The sequence below is a fragment of the Phlebotomus papatasi genome, chromosome 1, assembly GCF_024763615.1.
Source record: "Phlebotomus papatasi isolate M1 chromosome 1, Ppap_2.1, whole genome shotgun sequence".
In the NCBI taxonomy this organism is placed as follows: domain Eukaryota; kingdom Metazoa; phylum Arthropoda; class Insecta; order Diptera; family Psychodidae; genus Phlebotomus; species Phlebotomus papatasi.
Genome location: NC_077222.1, coordinates 109,627,947 through 109,642,248, shown reverse-complemented (window position 1 = coordinate 109,642,248; position 14,302 = coordinate 109,627,947). Strand labels below are relative to the sequence as shown.

Below are 14,302 nucleotides of genomic sequence, written 5' to 3'. Positions count from 1 at the left end.
TGAAAGAATAAGAAGAGTGCGAAAGAATAATATAGACATATGAAAAGCGTGTGAGAAAGAAAAGGATTCAAATTTTAACTTCATGAAATTTTCCTGATCTAAAATGTGTGCCGGAGCCATAGGAATTTAAGCCCCCGCCGGCATACCTTTTAGATCAGGAAAATTTCAAGTGATCGAAATTCACATCCCCTTCTTTTTGTAAAGATGTGAATATGTCTATCTTACTCTTTGACATTCTTCTTCTTTTGAACATTACACCAAATTAAATTTAGTTCAGCCCAATTTCACATTTGAACGAGTAAGATACACTTATGCAAATCCTTTGATAAAGAACAGGACGCGAATTTTGATTTCATGCAATTTTACTGATCTAAAACGTGTGCTAGAGGTATTATTTTCCAAAATTGATTTTTTATTTACCCCAATTGAACTTTTTACTTACTAACTTTCTATTTTACTTACTAATTGGAATTTTGCTCCTTCCAAATTTACCAATTTTGCTTATCAAACCTACCAAAAATGTTTAGTAGTTAAATGTCTTTAACTACTAAACTAATGGCTCTGGCACATCTTTTAGATCGAGAAAATTCTCATTCTTTCACACTCCAAATTCGATTAAGGTAAATTTAATTTTGAGTGATGTTTAAAAGAAGAAGAAGAGTGTGAAAGAATGAGATAGACATATTGCAAAGCGTGTGAGAAACAAATGGATTTGAATTCAGACTTTATGAAATTTTCCTGATCTAAAATGTGTGCCGAAGCCATAAATAGTCAAAGTGGGAAATTCGCTCTAATCTTTTGTTCTTCAATTTGATTTTATTTTGCCAACGTTTTGATCCTGGATGGGATCTTCTTCAAGACCTCAAATATAGTCAAATTGAAGAACAAAGGATTAGACCGAATTTTCCACTTTGACTTGAGTTAATGTACATACGATTGAAATACAGGACTGAAAGGCCTTAATTAAGTACTTAAGGCGTCTACACATTGGAAGCAATTTTCGTCAAAAATTGCGTTTTTGACAGAAATTTGACGTTTCCCCCTACAACGCTGCAGGGAATTTCCTTCAAAAAAGCAATTTTTGATAAAAAAAAAATACTCCCAATGTGTAGAGGCCATTAGTGTTAAGGCTAAAGCATGCTATATTATTTTGGGTATTTTGGGTATTCCCTAAAAAGCGCTAATGTTTGACTCATTTTCACATTTTTTTTAATTAGTCGGATGTTGTAAAACACCTTAAAATTAAGGTATTGAATTAGGAACTTATTAAAAACATAATAAGTACTTAAAGTGTTAGCCGGGAAGGTGAGGAATCGCCCGGTGATCTTTGGCCGTGTGTGTCCCACGCTACAAACAGTTGTTCCGAACATATACAAAAGTGTGTTGGTTCATGGATTAAGTTTCTGTCTCAGCCACGGACCCCGGGCTCGCCAAATTGAGGTGGAATGGAGATCTTGGCGCTGGTTGGTTGCCCACCGCCACTCTTAGTACTTGAATGTCTCACACAATCGCATCTGCGGCCGCAGTTCGGGTTCCGCCACAGAGTATATGGAGCTCCTCCAGGTGTTGGAAATATTGGCAAGAGCTTCGGTGGAGCTCAGCACTCTTGGTTGACTGTATTACTCGGTCAGTCGGTTTGGAGGTACTCCAGCAATCGTCGGTACCCAGCGATCGCAGAGTGTTGTGTGAAGCTCTAAGCTGTGCGGAGTGTGTGTTTCCGTGAGAATCCAGCCACGATCACTGCCAACCCATTTCCGGAAGCAGCCACTGTACCTACCATCCAGACTCTTCCGTCAATCGATTGCGTAGATTGCATCCCAGAAGAATATTTTCTTATTTATTTATTTTTTTTTTAATTTGTGAACTGATTGGTGTTGTTTCTTTTTCTGCATAAAGTCTAATACTGAATTTTTCACTACAAATTGCAATAATTGAAAATTCCTCTGTTACTTCACTAAGTTTTTTTTTTAAGTTGAAACATTTATTGCTCCCATCGTAAAGCCAATGTGTTTGTGTTAAATTGCACTAGTGCTTTTTTCTATTTTACTTTTGAAGACAGCAACTTTGGTTTAGTAAATTATGTGATTTTTGTGAAAAAAAATATATCGAAAAATTCCTCTAAAACAGAAATTCTCATAGACGAATTTTGTATTTAAAAAAAAATGTGAAAGTCTTCCATAATAAAAAATATAGAGAAACAGACATAGTTTAAAACACATTACGATTTCAAAAACAAATTTTCTCTCAGTGATAGCTAAAAATTAGTGGCAATTGTGACTGAATAACTATTTGCAATCTCTAGAACGATACTAAATAGTGAGACTTTCTTCGGATTTTGTGAACTGTGCAAGAGGAAAAAAAAAGGAATTTTTGAAAATCCCAGGATTTTTGCAAATTTTTAGTGTGCTGTGCTATGCTGATTGTTTGATCAGGAAAAAGGAGTTAAGGATTGCATGTGATTGAACTGGATTGAAGCTGGTTTTTTTGGGTTATTCACAAAAGTTGCATGCAACTAGACAACATTTTCAACAGTTGGTATCAACTTCTGGTTTACCATCGGTAGAAAATCGGTGAGTGTTTTTTTTTCTTCTTATTTTCCCTTCCACCTTGTCATCGAAGATATTTCTCTATTGCAAATATCTTTGTGGAGTCTCTTCCATATGCGACGAACATAGATAGAATGCCAATGGACATTCTTGTTTATCACTTTCCCCCTGAATGAGATGGATGCATGCATTTCTCATTATTGATATTCGCGTCGTTGTCTCTTTGAATACTTTTGCAAAACGATTGACAGCATTTGCGAAGATGCGTTTTCTTTTTTTTTTTTTTACTTGCAAATTGCTAACTGCAATTTTCCATAAAGTTCAAATCCTCAATGTCGCTGGTGAAAATAATTAATAATATCGATAATATCACTCACCTGGTGGACTTTTTTGCCGCATCTCCGCTGTGACATTATTTCTCATTCACCGTAACTATCATCTTCCAGCATCCTACTGGTCGGTGGCACCACAGTGATTTGTAAGTGCGCTGAATATCTTCCAACGTGCGTTTTCCAAATACTTATGATGCACTTCTTATACCTGGAACATGAAAATGCAAGCAATGAATCACTAATTACGATCTTTTCTCTCGTTTATTTTATCTCAAAGTGCTGTGCAGAAGATTGCCAAGATGTCGTACCAACTTGGTAGACTGCCTTGTCAAGGAAAAAGTGATGAAACTCAATAAAAAAGAAACAGTTGAAAAGTTTGAAAAAAAATTCAATATTCAAAGTATATGAAAACACGAAGGGTATTTCATGTTAAGGCAACAGACAGTTATGTGATCTAGCAATAGAAAAAATGGTATAGTACATTTTTTTGAGTTAATGATAGGTGAGAGTTTTAGCGTGAGCCAACGTGGAATATGTTCAAATTTTATGCGGAACTGAAATTGGGGAATGCCTGAGAATGTCATAAGAATTAGCTGGATTTTTCTGTAATTCCAACTTCTGTATTCAGAAAATAAACTGATCTTATTCAATTGGGTCTCTACTACCCGTATTCTGTCCATCTGAAACAGTGCGGAACTATCGAAGTTCAAACTTAAATATATTCTGTTACAAATTACCCCATTATGCCCTTTAGTAATGGTATCTTGTACAGATTTAAATCATTTACGCCTAGTATGCATCTCTTACTTCCAAGGAATTATCCAAGTTGTGATCGATACTTTTTTCCCTAACGATACATCGTACCCTAGTACCCGTATCCTGTTTATCTGAAACGGTTCAGAAATACAGAGTTCAAAGGCAGATTTTGTTACAAATTGCCCCATTGCACCCTTTAGGAATAATATCTTAGTTCAAATAATTTATTCGTAGTATGCATCCCCTACTTCCGAAGAGTAATCCAAGTTGTGATTGATACTACACGTTTCCTGTCTATCTGAAACAGTGCGGAAATATCGAACTTCAAAATTAGATTCTGTTACAAATTGCCCCATTACACCCTTTAGGAATAATATAATAGTTCAAATCATTTGTGCTTAGTATGCATCCCCTATTTCCGAAGGGTTATCCAATTTGTGATTGATATACTTTTCCCGATCGATACATTCCGATCGACAGAATACTACCCGTATTCTGTCTATCTGAAACAGTGCGGAAATATCGAAGTTTAACTTGGATTCTGTTACAAATTACCCCATTGCACTCTTTAGGAAAGGTATCTTATACAGGTTCACAAAATTTATGCCTAGTATACATCCCCTACTTCTGAAGGATTACCCAAGTTGTGATCGATACATTTTTCTATATCGATACATTTTATCCTAATTCCCGTATTCTGTCCATCTGAAACAGTGTGGACATTTCGAAGTTCAAACTTATATTCTGTTACAAATTATCTCATTGTAGGGGATGCATAGTCTAGTATGCATCCCCTACTGCCAAAGAGCTATCCAAGTCAATATCGACACATTTTTCTGCTATAATCCATCGAATCCATTGAATCACTCACAAGATTCTATTAGGAATTCAAATAGAGTCATTAATAGAAACCTTAAAATTAAATATAATGGCAGAATCCAACATCCGTTCTGCAACTACATATAGGCTGTAGTCGCCTACGACCGATCAGTCATCGACTAAGTTTAAAATTCTCGGAATTCGAGTACTAAAATAAAAAGAACAATTAATGGAATAATTGGGAAATACGGGATAAAAAAAATTAGGGTAAAGTGCCCTCGAGTCGACTGGTTCCTCGACTTGACCTGTGGTCAATATTTGAATATTTTAATGGTGAATTTCTATAAAATTTTCACTGATTCGTATTATTCAAGGAATAATTGACCTATTAATGTTAGATCATACGCCAAATATTAGTGCTAATATAAATAAATTGAATAAATAACTCTACAGGTCGAATTGAGGAACCAGTCGACTTGAGGGCACTTTAACTTATACGTTTTGAATACATTTGAATCAAATGGACACATATTTTGACCTTAACCCTCTTGCCTACTTCAGCCACCCTTCTTTAAAGGAAATTTAAATCAATCGAATAACATATTCTAGTTAAATTCTATCAAATATGACAGATTTTGAGTTATGGGATAGTTTTAAACGGAATTTAAATTTAAACTTTGAAGTGCATTAACTGTGAAGTAATACTCTTTATTGTTAGGATTTGCACTTCTTCGGGGTCTTCTTTTTCTCTTTGACCATTTGACATAGTGACGATTAGTCGAAATTAAAATTCAGATTCTGTAACAAATTACCCCATTACATTATATATCCCCGATTTCCAAAGAGTTACCCAAGTTGGAACTGACACATTTTATGTCAGAGTCCATAGAATCCATAGAATCAATCAAAAGATACTATTAGAAGCTCGAAGAGAATCAATTGAATAGAATCAGAATCACATGGAATCACAATATCAATTGTCCATCACAGTGGTATAGATGGCACTAGAATTACCTACGACCGATCAGTTATCGACGGCCGAGTGCTTACATTCGACTAAATATGCCAATGCAATATTTAAAATTCGAACACAGGAATAAACAGAATCGCAAATGGAATAATTGGGCCAAATAGGATATCGTGTTGGAAAAAGAATCAGATTTTGTGACAGTTCTACTCCATACTATTCGGGTGACAATATGTTCAATTTTTTCAACAAAAAAAAAATGCAAATGCAGCATAGGAATTTGCCAACTTTAAATGGTTTTCCTGAAAAGTTGTTCTGCTAAGGTAGAATAATATGGAACAGAACGGTTGATTTGGAATACATTTGAATCATTTGGAATCACATAGTGGAATACTGATACGAATTTTGGACTCTAGTTCTCACTTAATCTACATCATACACCCTTTTTCACTACCAAGATGACTCAAGCCTACAAATATTCTATAGAGATAAACTGATTTAAATAAGATGGATCTTTTAGCTCCAGTTAGAAAATTGCGAAGAATGAGGGCTTTAGTAACCAGGGATTTTCCCAGAGCTCTCAGCATTCCTGTTAACGATTTATGGTGATATTCTAATGAAAAATGAACATTTTTTTGCACTTCACTGTTCTCAAGTGGCTCACATTATCGACTTTGTTGGAGATGCTCTCTGTCAGAACTTATTATTATGAGTCCTTTTGAATGCATCGTCTTATCTCAGGAAGAGAGTTGGTTTCAGAACTGGAAAAATCAAGTTAGTGAGCTTTTCATTCAAGAGCTCATCGAATACACTACAAAATCTTCACTTTACGAAATAGATATTCTCGTTAAAAATATCGTAAATCTGACAACTGAAAATCATAGGATCGTGAAGTATTCCATAATTAAAAAAAAAGAATTAAATAGGGGTTAGCCGCTATACATTTCGGATGACTCAACACAGAGAAATCTGAAAAAGTTAAAATAACATTCCGGAAATGTTAATTTTACCCTAAGTATTACCCTTTTTAGGTGTATTAGGGGTTAAATTAGTCCTTTTTCATTTTAATTTTATCCTTAAAAAGGTGTAAAATTAACATTAAAAAATGTTGATATATTTTTATACCTAAAAAGTGTTAAAGTTATGAGGAAAAAATGTTAATCGCACCCTCTTTTTTTTCTCAGTGAAGCTTCGGACAATTTTTTCTCTATGTTCCTTATGAATTTCACCTAAAGCTCTTTTCTGAAAATTTGAGGAATTGGATAAGGTATTAAAATATAATATTATAATGGGCCAAATTCTTTTATAACACATTGAAAAAAATGATTTGTACGAAGCACAAATCGTCCGAAGGTAACGTGCTTTCCTCTACAAAGTTTAGAGCTTTATAATGATTTTATTTTTAAAGAACATTTTCTTGTTTTTATGAGAATAAACGAAAATATCGTTGAATCTGTCCTAATGGTCCTAATAACATTTTTTCAAAATAAGATTTTAAATCGTTTTTAGAGATCATATTTCTTGAACGATTGGGGTTATGTTTGGGTTTGTTGGAAAGGTCTTGGAATTTCAGACACCTTTAAACCTTTTTCAATCGGTTATGAACCGATAACGAATCGGTTTTTTTTAATCTAAAATCCAATTGCATTACTTTTAAAATATTTAAACCGATATTTTGAGTAATTTACAAATCGGTTAAAATCAATTATATTTTCTAATCGATAAAATTGATAGTCTCAAACCTCCACCTCTTTGGAAAATTTTCTCTAAAGTAGCACAGTGGCTGAAGAAAATGCGGAACTTGCTTCATTCACACTTGCAATATTTCACGCAGAGCGTGAAAAATTTAAAATTTTAGATTAAATTCGTCGATATTCTGCTGATTAATTTATTCCTGTACCTACACCAATAGGCTATTATGCAATATCTATCCAATGCCGCTGTCTCGGTACTTTTTTTTCTTTTAGTTTAATACACTTAAAGTTTCTCTAGCGCCTTGCGTTCGGGTACGCATTATATTTACCACCGAGTATATAGCATTTTAGAATTGTGAATGCATTTGATTAAAAAAAAAATCAATATAGAGGGAATATGAGTAAAAAGAGTTGCACACGCGATTAGTATAATTACGCACATACGAACCAAACCAGACTTGATCATTTGGTGGAAATCCGCTTAACGTGTTTGGCGACATTTTCTTAATACTCATACATAACTTAATTTATAAATTATTAAAAAAGGTAAATATTGAGGAGCAAGGGGAAAGCGGTAAAAAATCATTGTATCAAATATGTAGCATGTGTCAATTTGTGGAATCTCTGAAACAGTAATTTATAATTACTTATAAAATACAAAATAGTTAATGGTAAAAATTATGGATTAATTCACGCATCTATTTTTGGTGTGTTACAAGAAAATGTTGAAAATGTCAGTGAAAATCCGGGAATTCATCTCACTCTCGGTAATTTTCAATATCTTCATTGGAATTTCTGTATTTGGTATTTGCAACAATTATCAAGAAAGAGAAAAAAAAACACAGAACTGCATTAATAATTCACTTGGTTGGTGCACATAAATTAAATGTGCATGGAAGATGAGAACTCGAGAGTGTTTCTTCATTCAACATGAACAGGTGTGTTTACTATATGAAGAACTTTCGATGCAAAATGCAAGAATCATGCCAATTCTTTGTAGTAGTTTTTTCTTTATTTTTCTTTTTACTTTGCACAAATATCTCTCACCTCAGCAAATAATACCGGGTGTGTATACCTTGAATATTTCCCATGTTAAATTTATTTATTTCTCTCAATCATAATTCTTTCACACTTTTTTTTGTGCATCGTTTCTGCATTGATGCCAAATAAATATAATTTGTATGCTTCTCAAGGTTGTGCATTAACTCAATTTTTGGTAGACAATTCAAATAGTTTATTCATCCGTTGAAAGGCAAAGAGACAAATGCCTTATTTTTAGTTACAATGGCAATAATTATTTATCGTGAAATGTTGAAAAATTGGTTTTCATTATTCTAAAAACTATTTAAAATGATTTAGGCTAAGATGAGGTAATTTGGAATCATGTCTAATTCGGAACTTTAAGATTTCCTATCAGATTTAAATGGTAAAAAGAAAAAACGACGAAGAGGTTACTCTCGAATAAAAAGTCTTGTACTTCTTCTTGGTTTTCTTTTCTTGTTTTGACCTTCTGAAACAGTGAGAAAATCTCAAAATTCCAAATTTGACATGATTCCGAATTACCCCATCTTATTCTAAAGCTATTTATGGAAAACTTGAGTTAGGAAAACTTTTAAGTAAGGGAAACGATGAAGGGATCAACACTGAAATCATTAGGGTAACTCTATCAAATTTAGGCATACATCATATTACGGACGTAACATGGGTTGCACGTAGAGTGAAAGGAACACTAATTATTGACACTTTAAGAATTCGTCTTAGCACCTATTGACACCCTACTTTCTACCATTTGAAATACGAAATTTGAACACTTATCCTTATCGAAGAAGTATATTAGTGAAAAAACATCATATTACTTACATTTTATTAGATACATTGAATAAATTTCAACATTTTGACAAAAGTGTCAAAGAATTCCCTGTCATTCGACCCTAAGCGCCAATTTGATTTTCTTTAAGTTCCTTTTAAGGAGTGTTGCTTAGAACCTTGCAGATAATTTATCGTATTTATTTCCTCTGAAATATTTTTAATACATTTTTAAAAAATGAATAAAAAAGCATTTGAAAATCAAAAAATTGGTACTTAACCGATTCATTACCGATGAAGACCTATGCAGCCGGGTTCGAAATTTCAATACCTGTCCAAAAAATCCAAATTCAATCGGTTTTGTCATTGACTTTGACCTTAAATAAATCAAAATGGCGAATTTCCCGGTTATAGGTATGTTTGGACCAACACGGTTTGGACGAAATGTTCTCCTGGGGATAAATTCTGTCACTTTGTGAGAACATGAGAAGTGCTAAAAATGAGAAAATACCAAAATTTGTCACTCAAGTGTGATTTTCCGTGCCCATCTTTGTGACATTTCTCACGTTATTTTCGTGACACTTCTCACAGAATGATAGCTCAGTGACTCAAAAATAATTCGGAGAACAAATTGATCGATTTTTTTTGTGAGTGTCACTGGTGACCAACTCACGAAAATTAGAGAATTTACCCCCTGAACTGCCTCTAAAACATATCTGAAAATCATTGAATATAGACGTAGCTTTGGGTAATATTCGGCCACTTTGATTCTCAATGTTCCTTGTCCTTCCGGAGTTCTTACAAAGTCTTTTTCACATCATCTCGTTCTTAGAAGGGCTATGTTTAGTTATTTTTTCGCATTGTAGAATCTCTGAAGTATGCAAAAAGTAAAAATTAATAAAAAGTTGAGGAACAAAACATGTGGACGATATTGTAAGCTGGCCGAAATTTGGCACAGTTCTCCTACTCAAAAATAAAATGAATTTTTCAAAATTACTCGCTGTTTGTTTTAAGGTTTGGAATTTAGTCTAATGCAACACATTTTTTAAACCATTTTTAAACGATTGCAATTTTAAATTATTTTAATTTTGGCATGTTGTTCGATCTGTCGCTTTTTTTATTATGAGCTAAAATATTCTTTAAAAGATTCAATGTAATTCAAAATTTAATGTAATGAAGTTTTACATTAGGGAAAGCAATAGTAGTGCACAAAATCTCATTCTTGACTTGAAATTTCAAAGATAAGGCTGGGAAATAAAAAAAGATAAAATTTAATGTTTTAATATTCTTTTCAACATATCATTAAAAAGAAATATGTATTTCAGTTTTTTTTTCTAATTTTATAGATCTAATAATGAACTTTCTAGACTAACATAAATATGGTTTATTGTTGTTTTTTGCGGAATTTTTCCATTGTTTCGTAAGCGAAGCAGAATTTAATAATCCACTGGCGTCTTACCAAAGAACATTATTTGTATATAACTTAACTCATTTATAAAAAAAATGTAACTAGAATATATTAAAATATAATTTGCATACAGTTTCACTACAATATATTAACATAATTATTCACTTAAATATAGGTTATAGTATGACTAATTTACAGGGCTAGAAATTTTTCGTTGGAATATTCTATGGAAAATATCCAAATAATTTTTCTACTAGCGGAAACTGGGGCATTACCAAAAACGGCGTAGCACCAAATACTAATTTTTATTTCTAAACTATTTGGACTATCTCGACCATTTCTTCGGTGGACAAGCATCCCTATAATCGTATATCCCGTGTTGGAAGAATCTGCTGATCATAGATCGCCCAGGAACACCTTCCTCGTAATTTGGATGCTTTTTCTTTATTCCCGCAGTTTTTGGTCAGAGGCGATACATTTTTATTACGTTATATTACAGTCAAAATGTCCTTTTCTGACATTATGTTTGCATCGGGCGGGACTCGAACTCACAACTGAAAGTCAAGCCGGGGATCTCACCGCCCAAGAACATATGGTCTTGCATATTGCGCCACTGTGATCCCAGGAACCGAATAGAGAAAACGGGAAAAATTTGACAGTTCTTAATGGGGATTTCTGTCCGGAAAATCTTTTCGGAATTTCCGTCCGAAGTGAATCCAGTTTGGAAATTCTTTATGGAGTTCTTTCGGAGTATTTATTATTATTATTATTATTATTATGTTCATATGACGTCTTCTTTGCAGAGGTTCATTCGAGTATCAATCTACCGATCTTTTGCAAAAATTGTGCCAATTACGCACGGATTTGTTGATCTCGTGCCGGTTTGTCGATTCAGAAGAATTTCTCCAGTATTTCCGTAGAATTTCTGCAAAATAGTGTCGATCTGTCGATTTTTAGTTCGAGATCGGCAGAATTTTACCGATTGCTGCTTCCGGTTTGCACTGAGAGAAATCCGAAAAAGTTAAAATAACATTCCGGAAATGTCAATTTTACCCTACAGTATTTTTTGCGCTTAAAAAGGTGTAAAATTAACATTAAAAAATGTTGATATATGTTTACACCTAAAAAGTGTTAAAGTTATGAGGAAAAAAAGTTAATCGCACCCTCTTTTTTTCTCAGTGTACTTTTAGAGCCACTCATTCACCCCTTGGGTGCAACCTGTCAGTAACTTAATAGGAAACTTTTGCAGGATAAACAAGGTTATTTAACCCGTTGAACAGTTATTAAAACGGAAGAATCACAAGTCCCATAAACTTAAGAAGACTTTACGCTTCATTTGTTTAGCACATTTGAGCTACAGGTGGGAAAAGAATCAAGATCAACAAAAACACAATGTGAAACAGATGTTTATTTGCATGATGCATTGCAAATCATAATTGGAATATTCATTCACATTAGGCTTTTTATGGTAGAAAAAATTGATCATATATCTCAGCTTTCTCGACTTCTCGTGATATATGACTACGATGTATGTGCAAGAAAGAGCTTTTTTTCAATTGAAAATGTTATTTAATCCAGTTAATATGACGTTAATTGACAATTAGACACGGTTTCATTGGACAATGGAGCTTGAGGTGTCTATCTCAAGATGAACATTGAAAAGGAAGAGCTTGGGGATGCCGTATAGCGTTAAAATATTGTCAATTTATGCTTTTAACGGGACTTAATTAATTAACCACCTCGAATATTTACTCAGATGAAAGAAAATAATTATGGTGTGCAAACAATTATTGTACAATCAGAAAAGCATCAACTAGGCACAACCACATAATATCCGTCCTAAGCACACCTCAAGATTGTGAATATCTTTTGGTAATATCGCCTTGATTGCGTGCAACAATTTCATGTGAATCTATTGAAAATCTGAGTTGAGTTGCGTAAAAGAAAGCGACAGACTTTATGAGGATGCTGCCTGATGATATTTTTAGTGGAAATGTTGCAAAAAGAATCATTAAATCGAGTTAAATCTTTAATCTGTGCTGAAAATCTCATGAGAATTGTCAAATTAATCGCCTTTAAAGAAAAAGATACTAATTGGTAATTTAGGAATTTATGCTCATTGCTAATCTGAATATCTCTATGAAATTCTTTACTCGAAATTTCGTGTACAACGTCATTCTGACAAAATTCTGACAATTTTTCGGGATTTTTCCAGATGAAAATTAGAAAGTTTTTACTTCAGTAATCTCCTTAATTGCCGCGTACCAAAAGCTAATTGCTCATCGATTATTAGGTATAATGACAGTGGTTTTTACTCCTATCTGCAGCCATGGAAAAAAATAGTATTTATCTCTTTAGTGTACAAAAAAGCGCGAAAAAGTCGTGAAAAGTATCTTAGAGCACCAAACACTGAGGTAGTGTGCAGGAAAAAAAATGTGTCATTTAGAGATTAGGATAATTTTTAGCTATATATTTTTTGCCAAATGGCAAATTACTTGGGTAAATAGCCTGCATGGGCCAAGATGCTGTTGCGCTAATAATATTTATTTGTTCACTTTGCATCCACCACCTTGACCAAATATCGAACTCAGGGTCATTGAACAAGTCACAGAAGATTGTTTGACTACTTTTACGTGACAACAGTGTTTTTTTTTTTGGTGAAAAACATTATAGTTCACTTTTACAGGATGTTTGACATCTCCCAAAAACGTTAATGTTTCCAGGGTGAATTGTGAATTTGGTGCATCATATTTGTCTCTCAAGTCAATTGATGTAAATACCCTGACGAATTGCCTCGAGTATTGAAGCACCTCTAAGTGCCCTACACAACCGGAACTCAATTGAACAGAGACAATATTCAAACATTGCCATCCAATAATAGAATCGCTAACGTCATGACGTAGAAAAGTGATGGATTTTTTTTCGCCACTGAGCAGTCAGTTGCCGTAGCAAATCAAGTAGGCTAACTATTGAATAATTGGAAATTCGAAAATATTTCTTTGCTTTGACTTAATGTCTTTTGTTCAATTGACTATCATCATTTTAGGTGATGCTCATAGCAATCTTATGACTTAAAAAGTTGACTTACATTACGAAGATCAATTACAGTAGACTCTCGCTAATTCGGCTCTTTTAAGATCGGGCTATTTTTTAATTCGGGCAGCAGTTACATTTGAAAAATGTTTGTTGTTATTTTTCAAGTTTGATTTATGATTGTCAAATGAAGCAAACATGCTCAAATTTGCCATGGTTTGTCTTAGTCATAATGTGATTTTACATTATTAAGGAGTTTTCACTAAATTTTCCATATAATACGAGTATGTAAACTTAGTATTAGTATGAGTATGCAGATGAAGAAAAAAATCGTTGCGTTTTAAACAGTTTGTTGCACGAATTTCTCTCTAATTCGGGTGATATTTCGGTCCCAAATGCCCAATTTTGAGAGAGTCTACTGTACTATAGAATTTTACACGTTTGATATTTTAATTCTACTATTCGTTTATTCTTAAATATTTATATAAATTAGTCATTAGAAGAAATGTGTCAAATTCCGGACAGCTTACAATTTCGCCCACTTTTTTGTTCCTCAAAATTCCATGATTTTTAGTTATGCATACTCTAGAGATTTATACAATGCAAAAAGAAACAAAAAATGTCGCTTTTACGAACGAGGTGATACGAAAAGGACTTTGGAAGAATTCCGGAGGGCAAGGAACCATCGATATTAGGGTTGCCGGAGTGGCCCATCTCCCTACAACAAACTATCTACAAAATGTTAAACAACATTCCTGAAAAATAAATGACAAAAAACAAGTTGCATTAAGAATATTCCATTTCAGACTTATGACTTTGGCACTTGCATGCAACTATGCCGAAATTTGGTACGGTTATCTTACTGAGTTTAGTTCATTATGGTGCTCGTATATCTTTCCGATTTGGTGAATTTCAATTTCAAAGTAAAATTCGATTGTCAA

General features: G+C 33.5%; 1 protein-coding gene across 1 annotated transcript in view; it reads left to right on the top strand.

The window, feature by feature from the left end:
- Positions 1-1,573: 1,573 nt before the first annotated feature.
- The window catches only part of LOC129799229 (zinc finger and BTB domain-containing protein 20), a 213,780-nt gene continuing 201,051 nt past the window's right edge, over positions 1,574-14,302 (top strand). The window contains exon 1 of the mRNA XM_055842926.1: positions 1,574-2,570. The gene's annotated coding sequence lies outside the window, so the exon portion shown is untranslated. The remainder of the gene's footprint in view (positions 2,571-14,302) is intronic.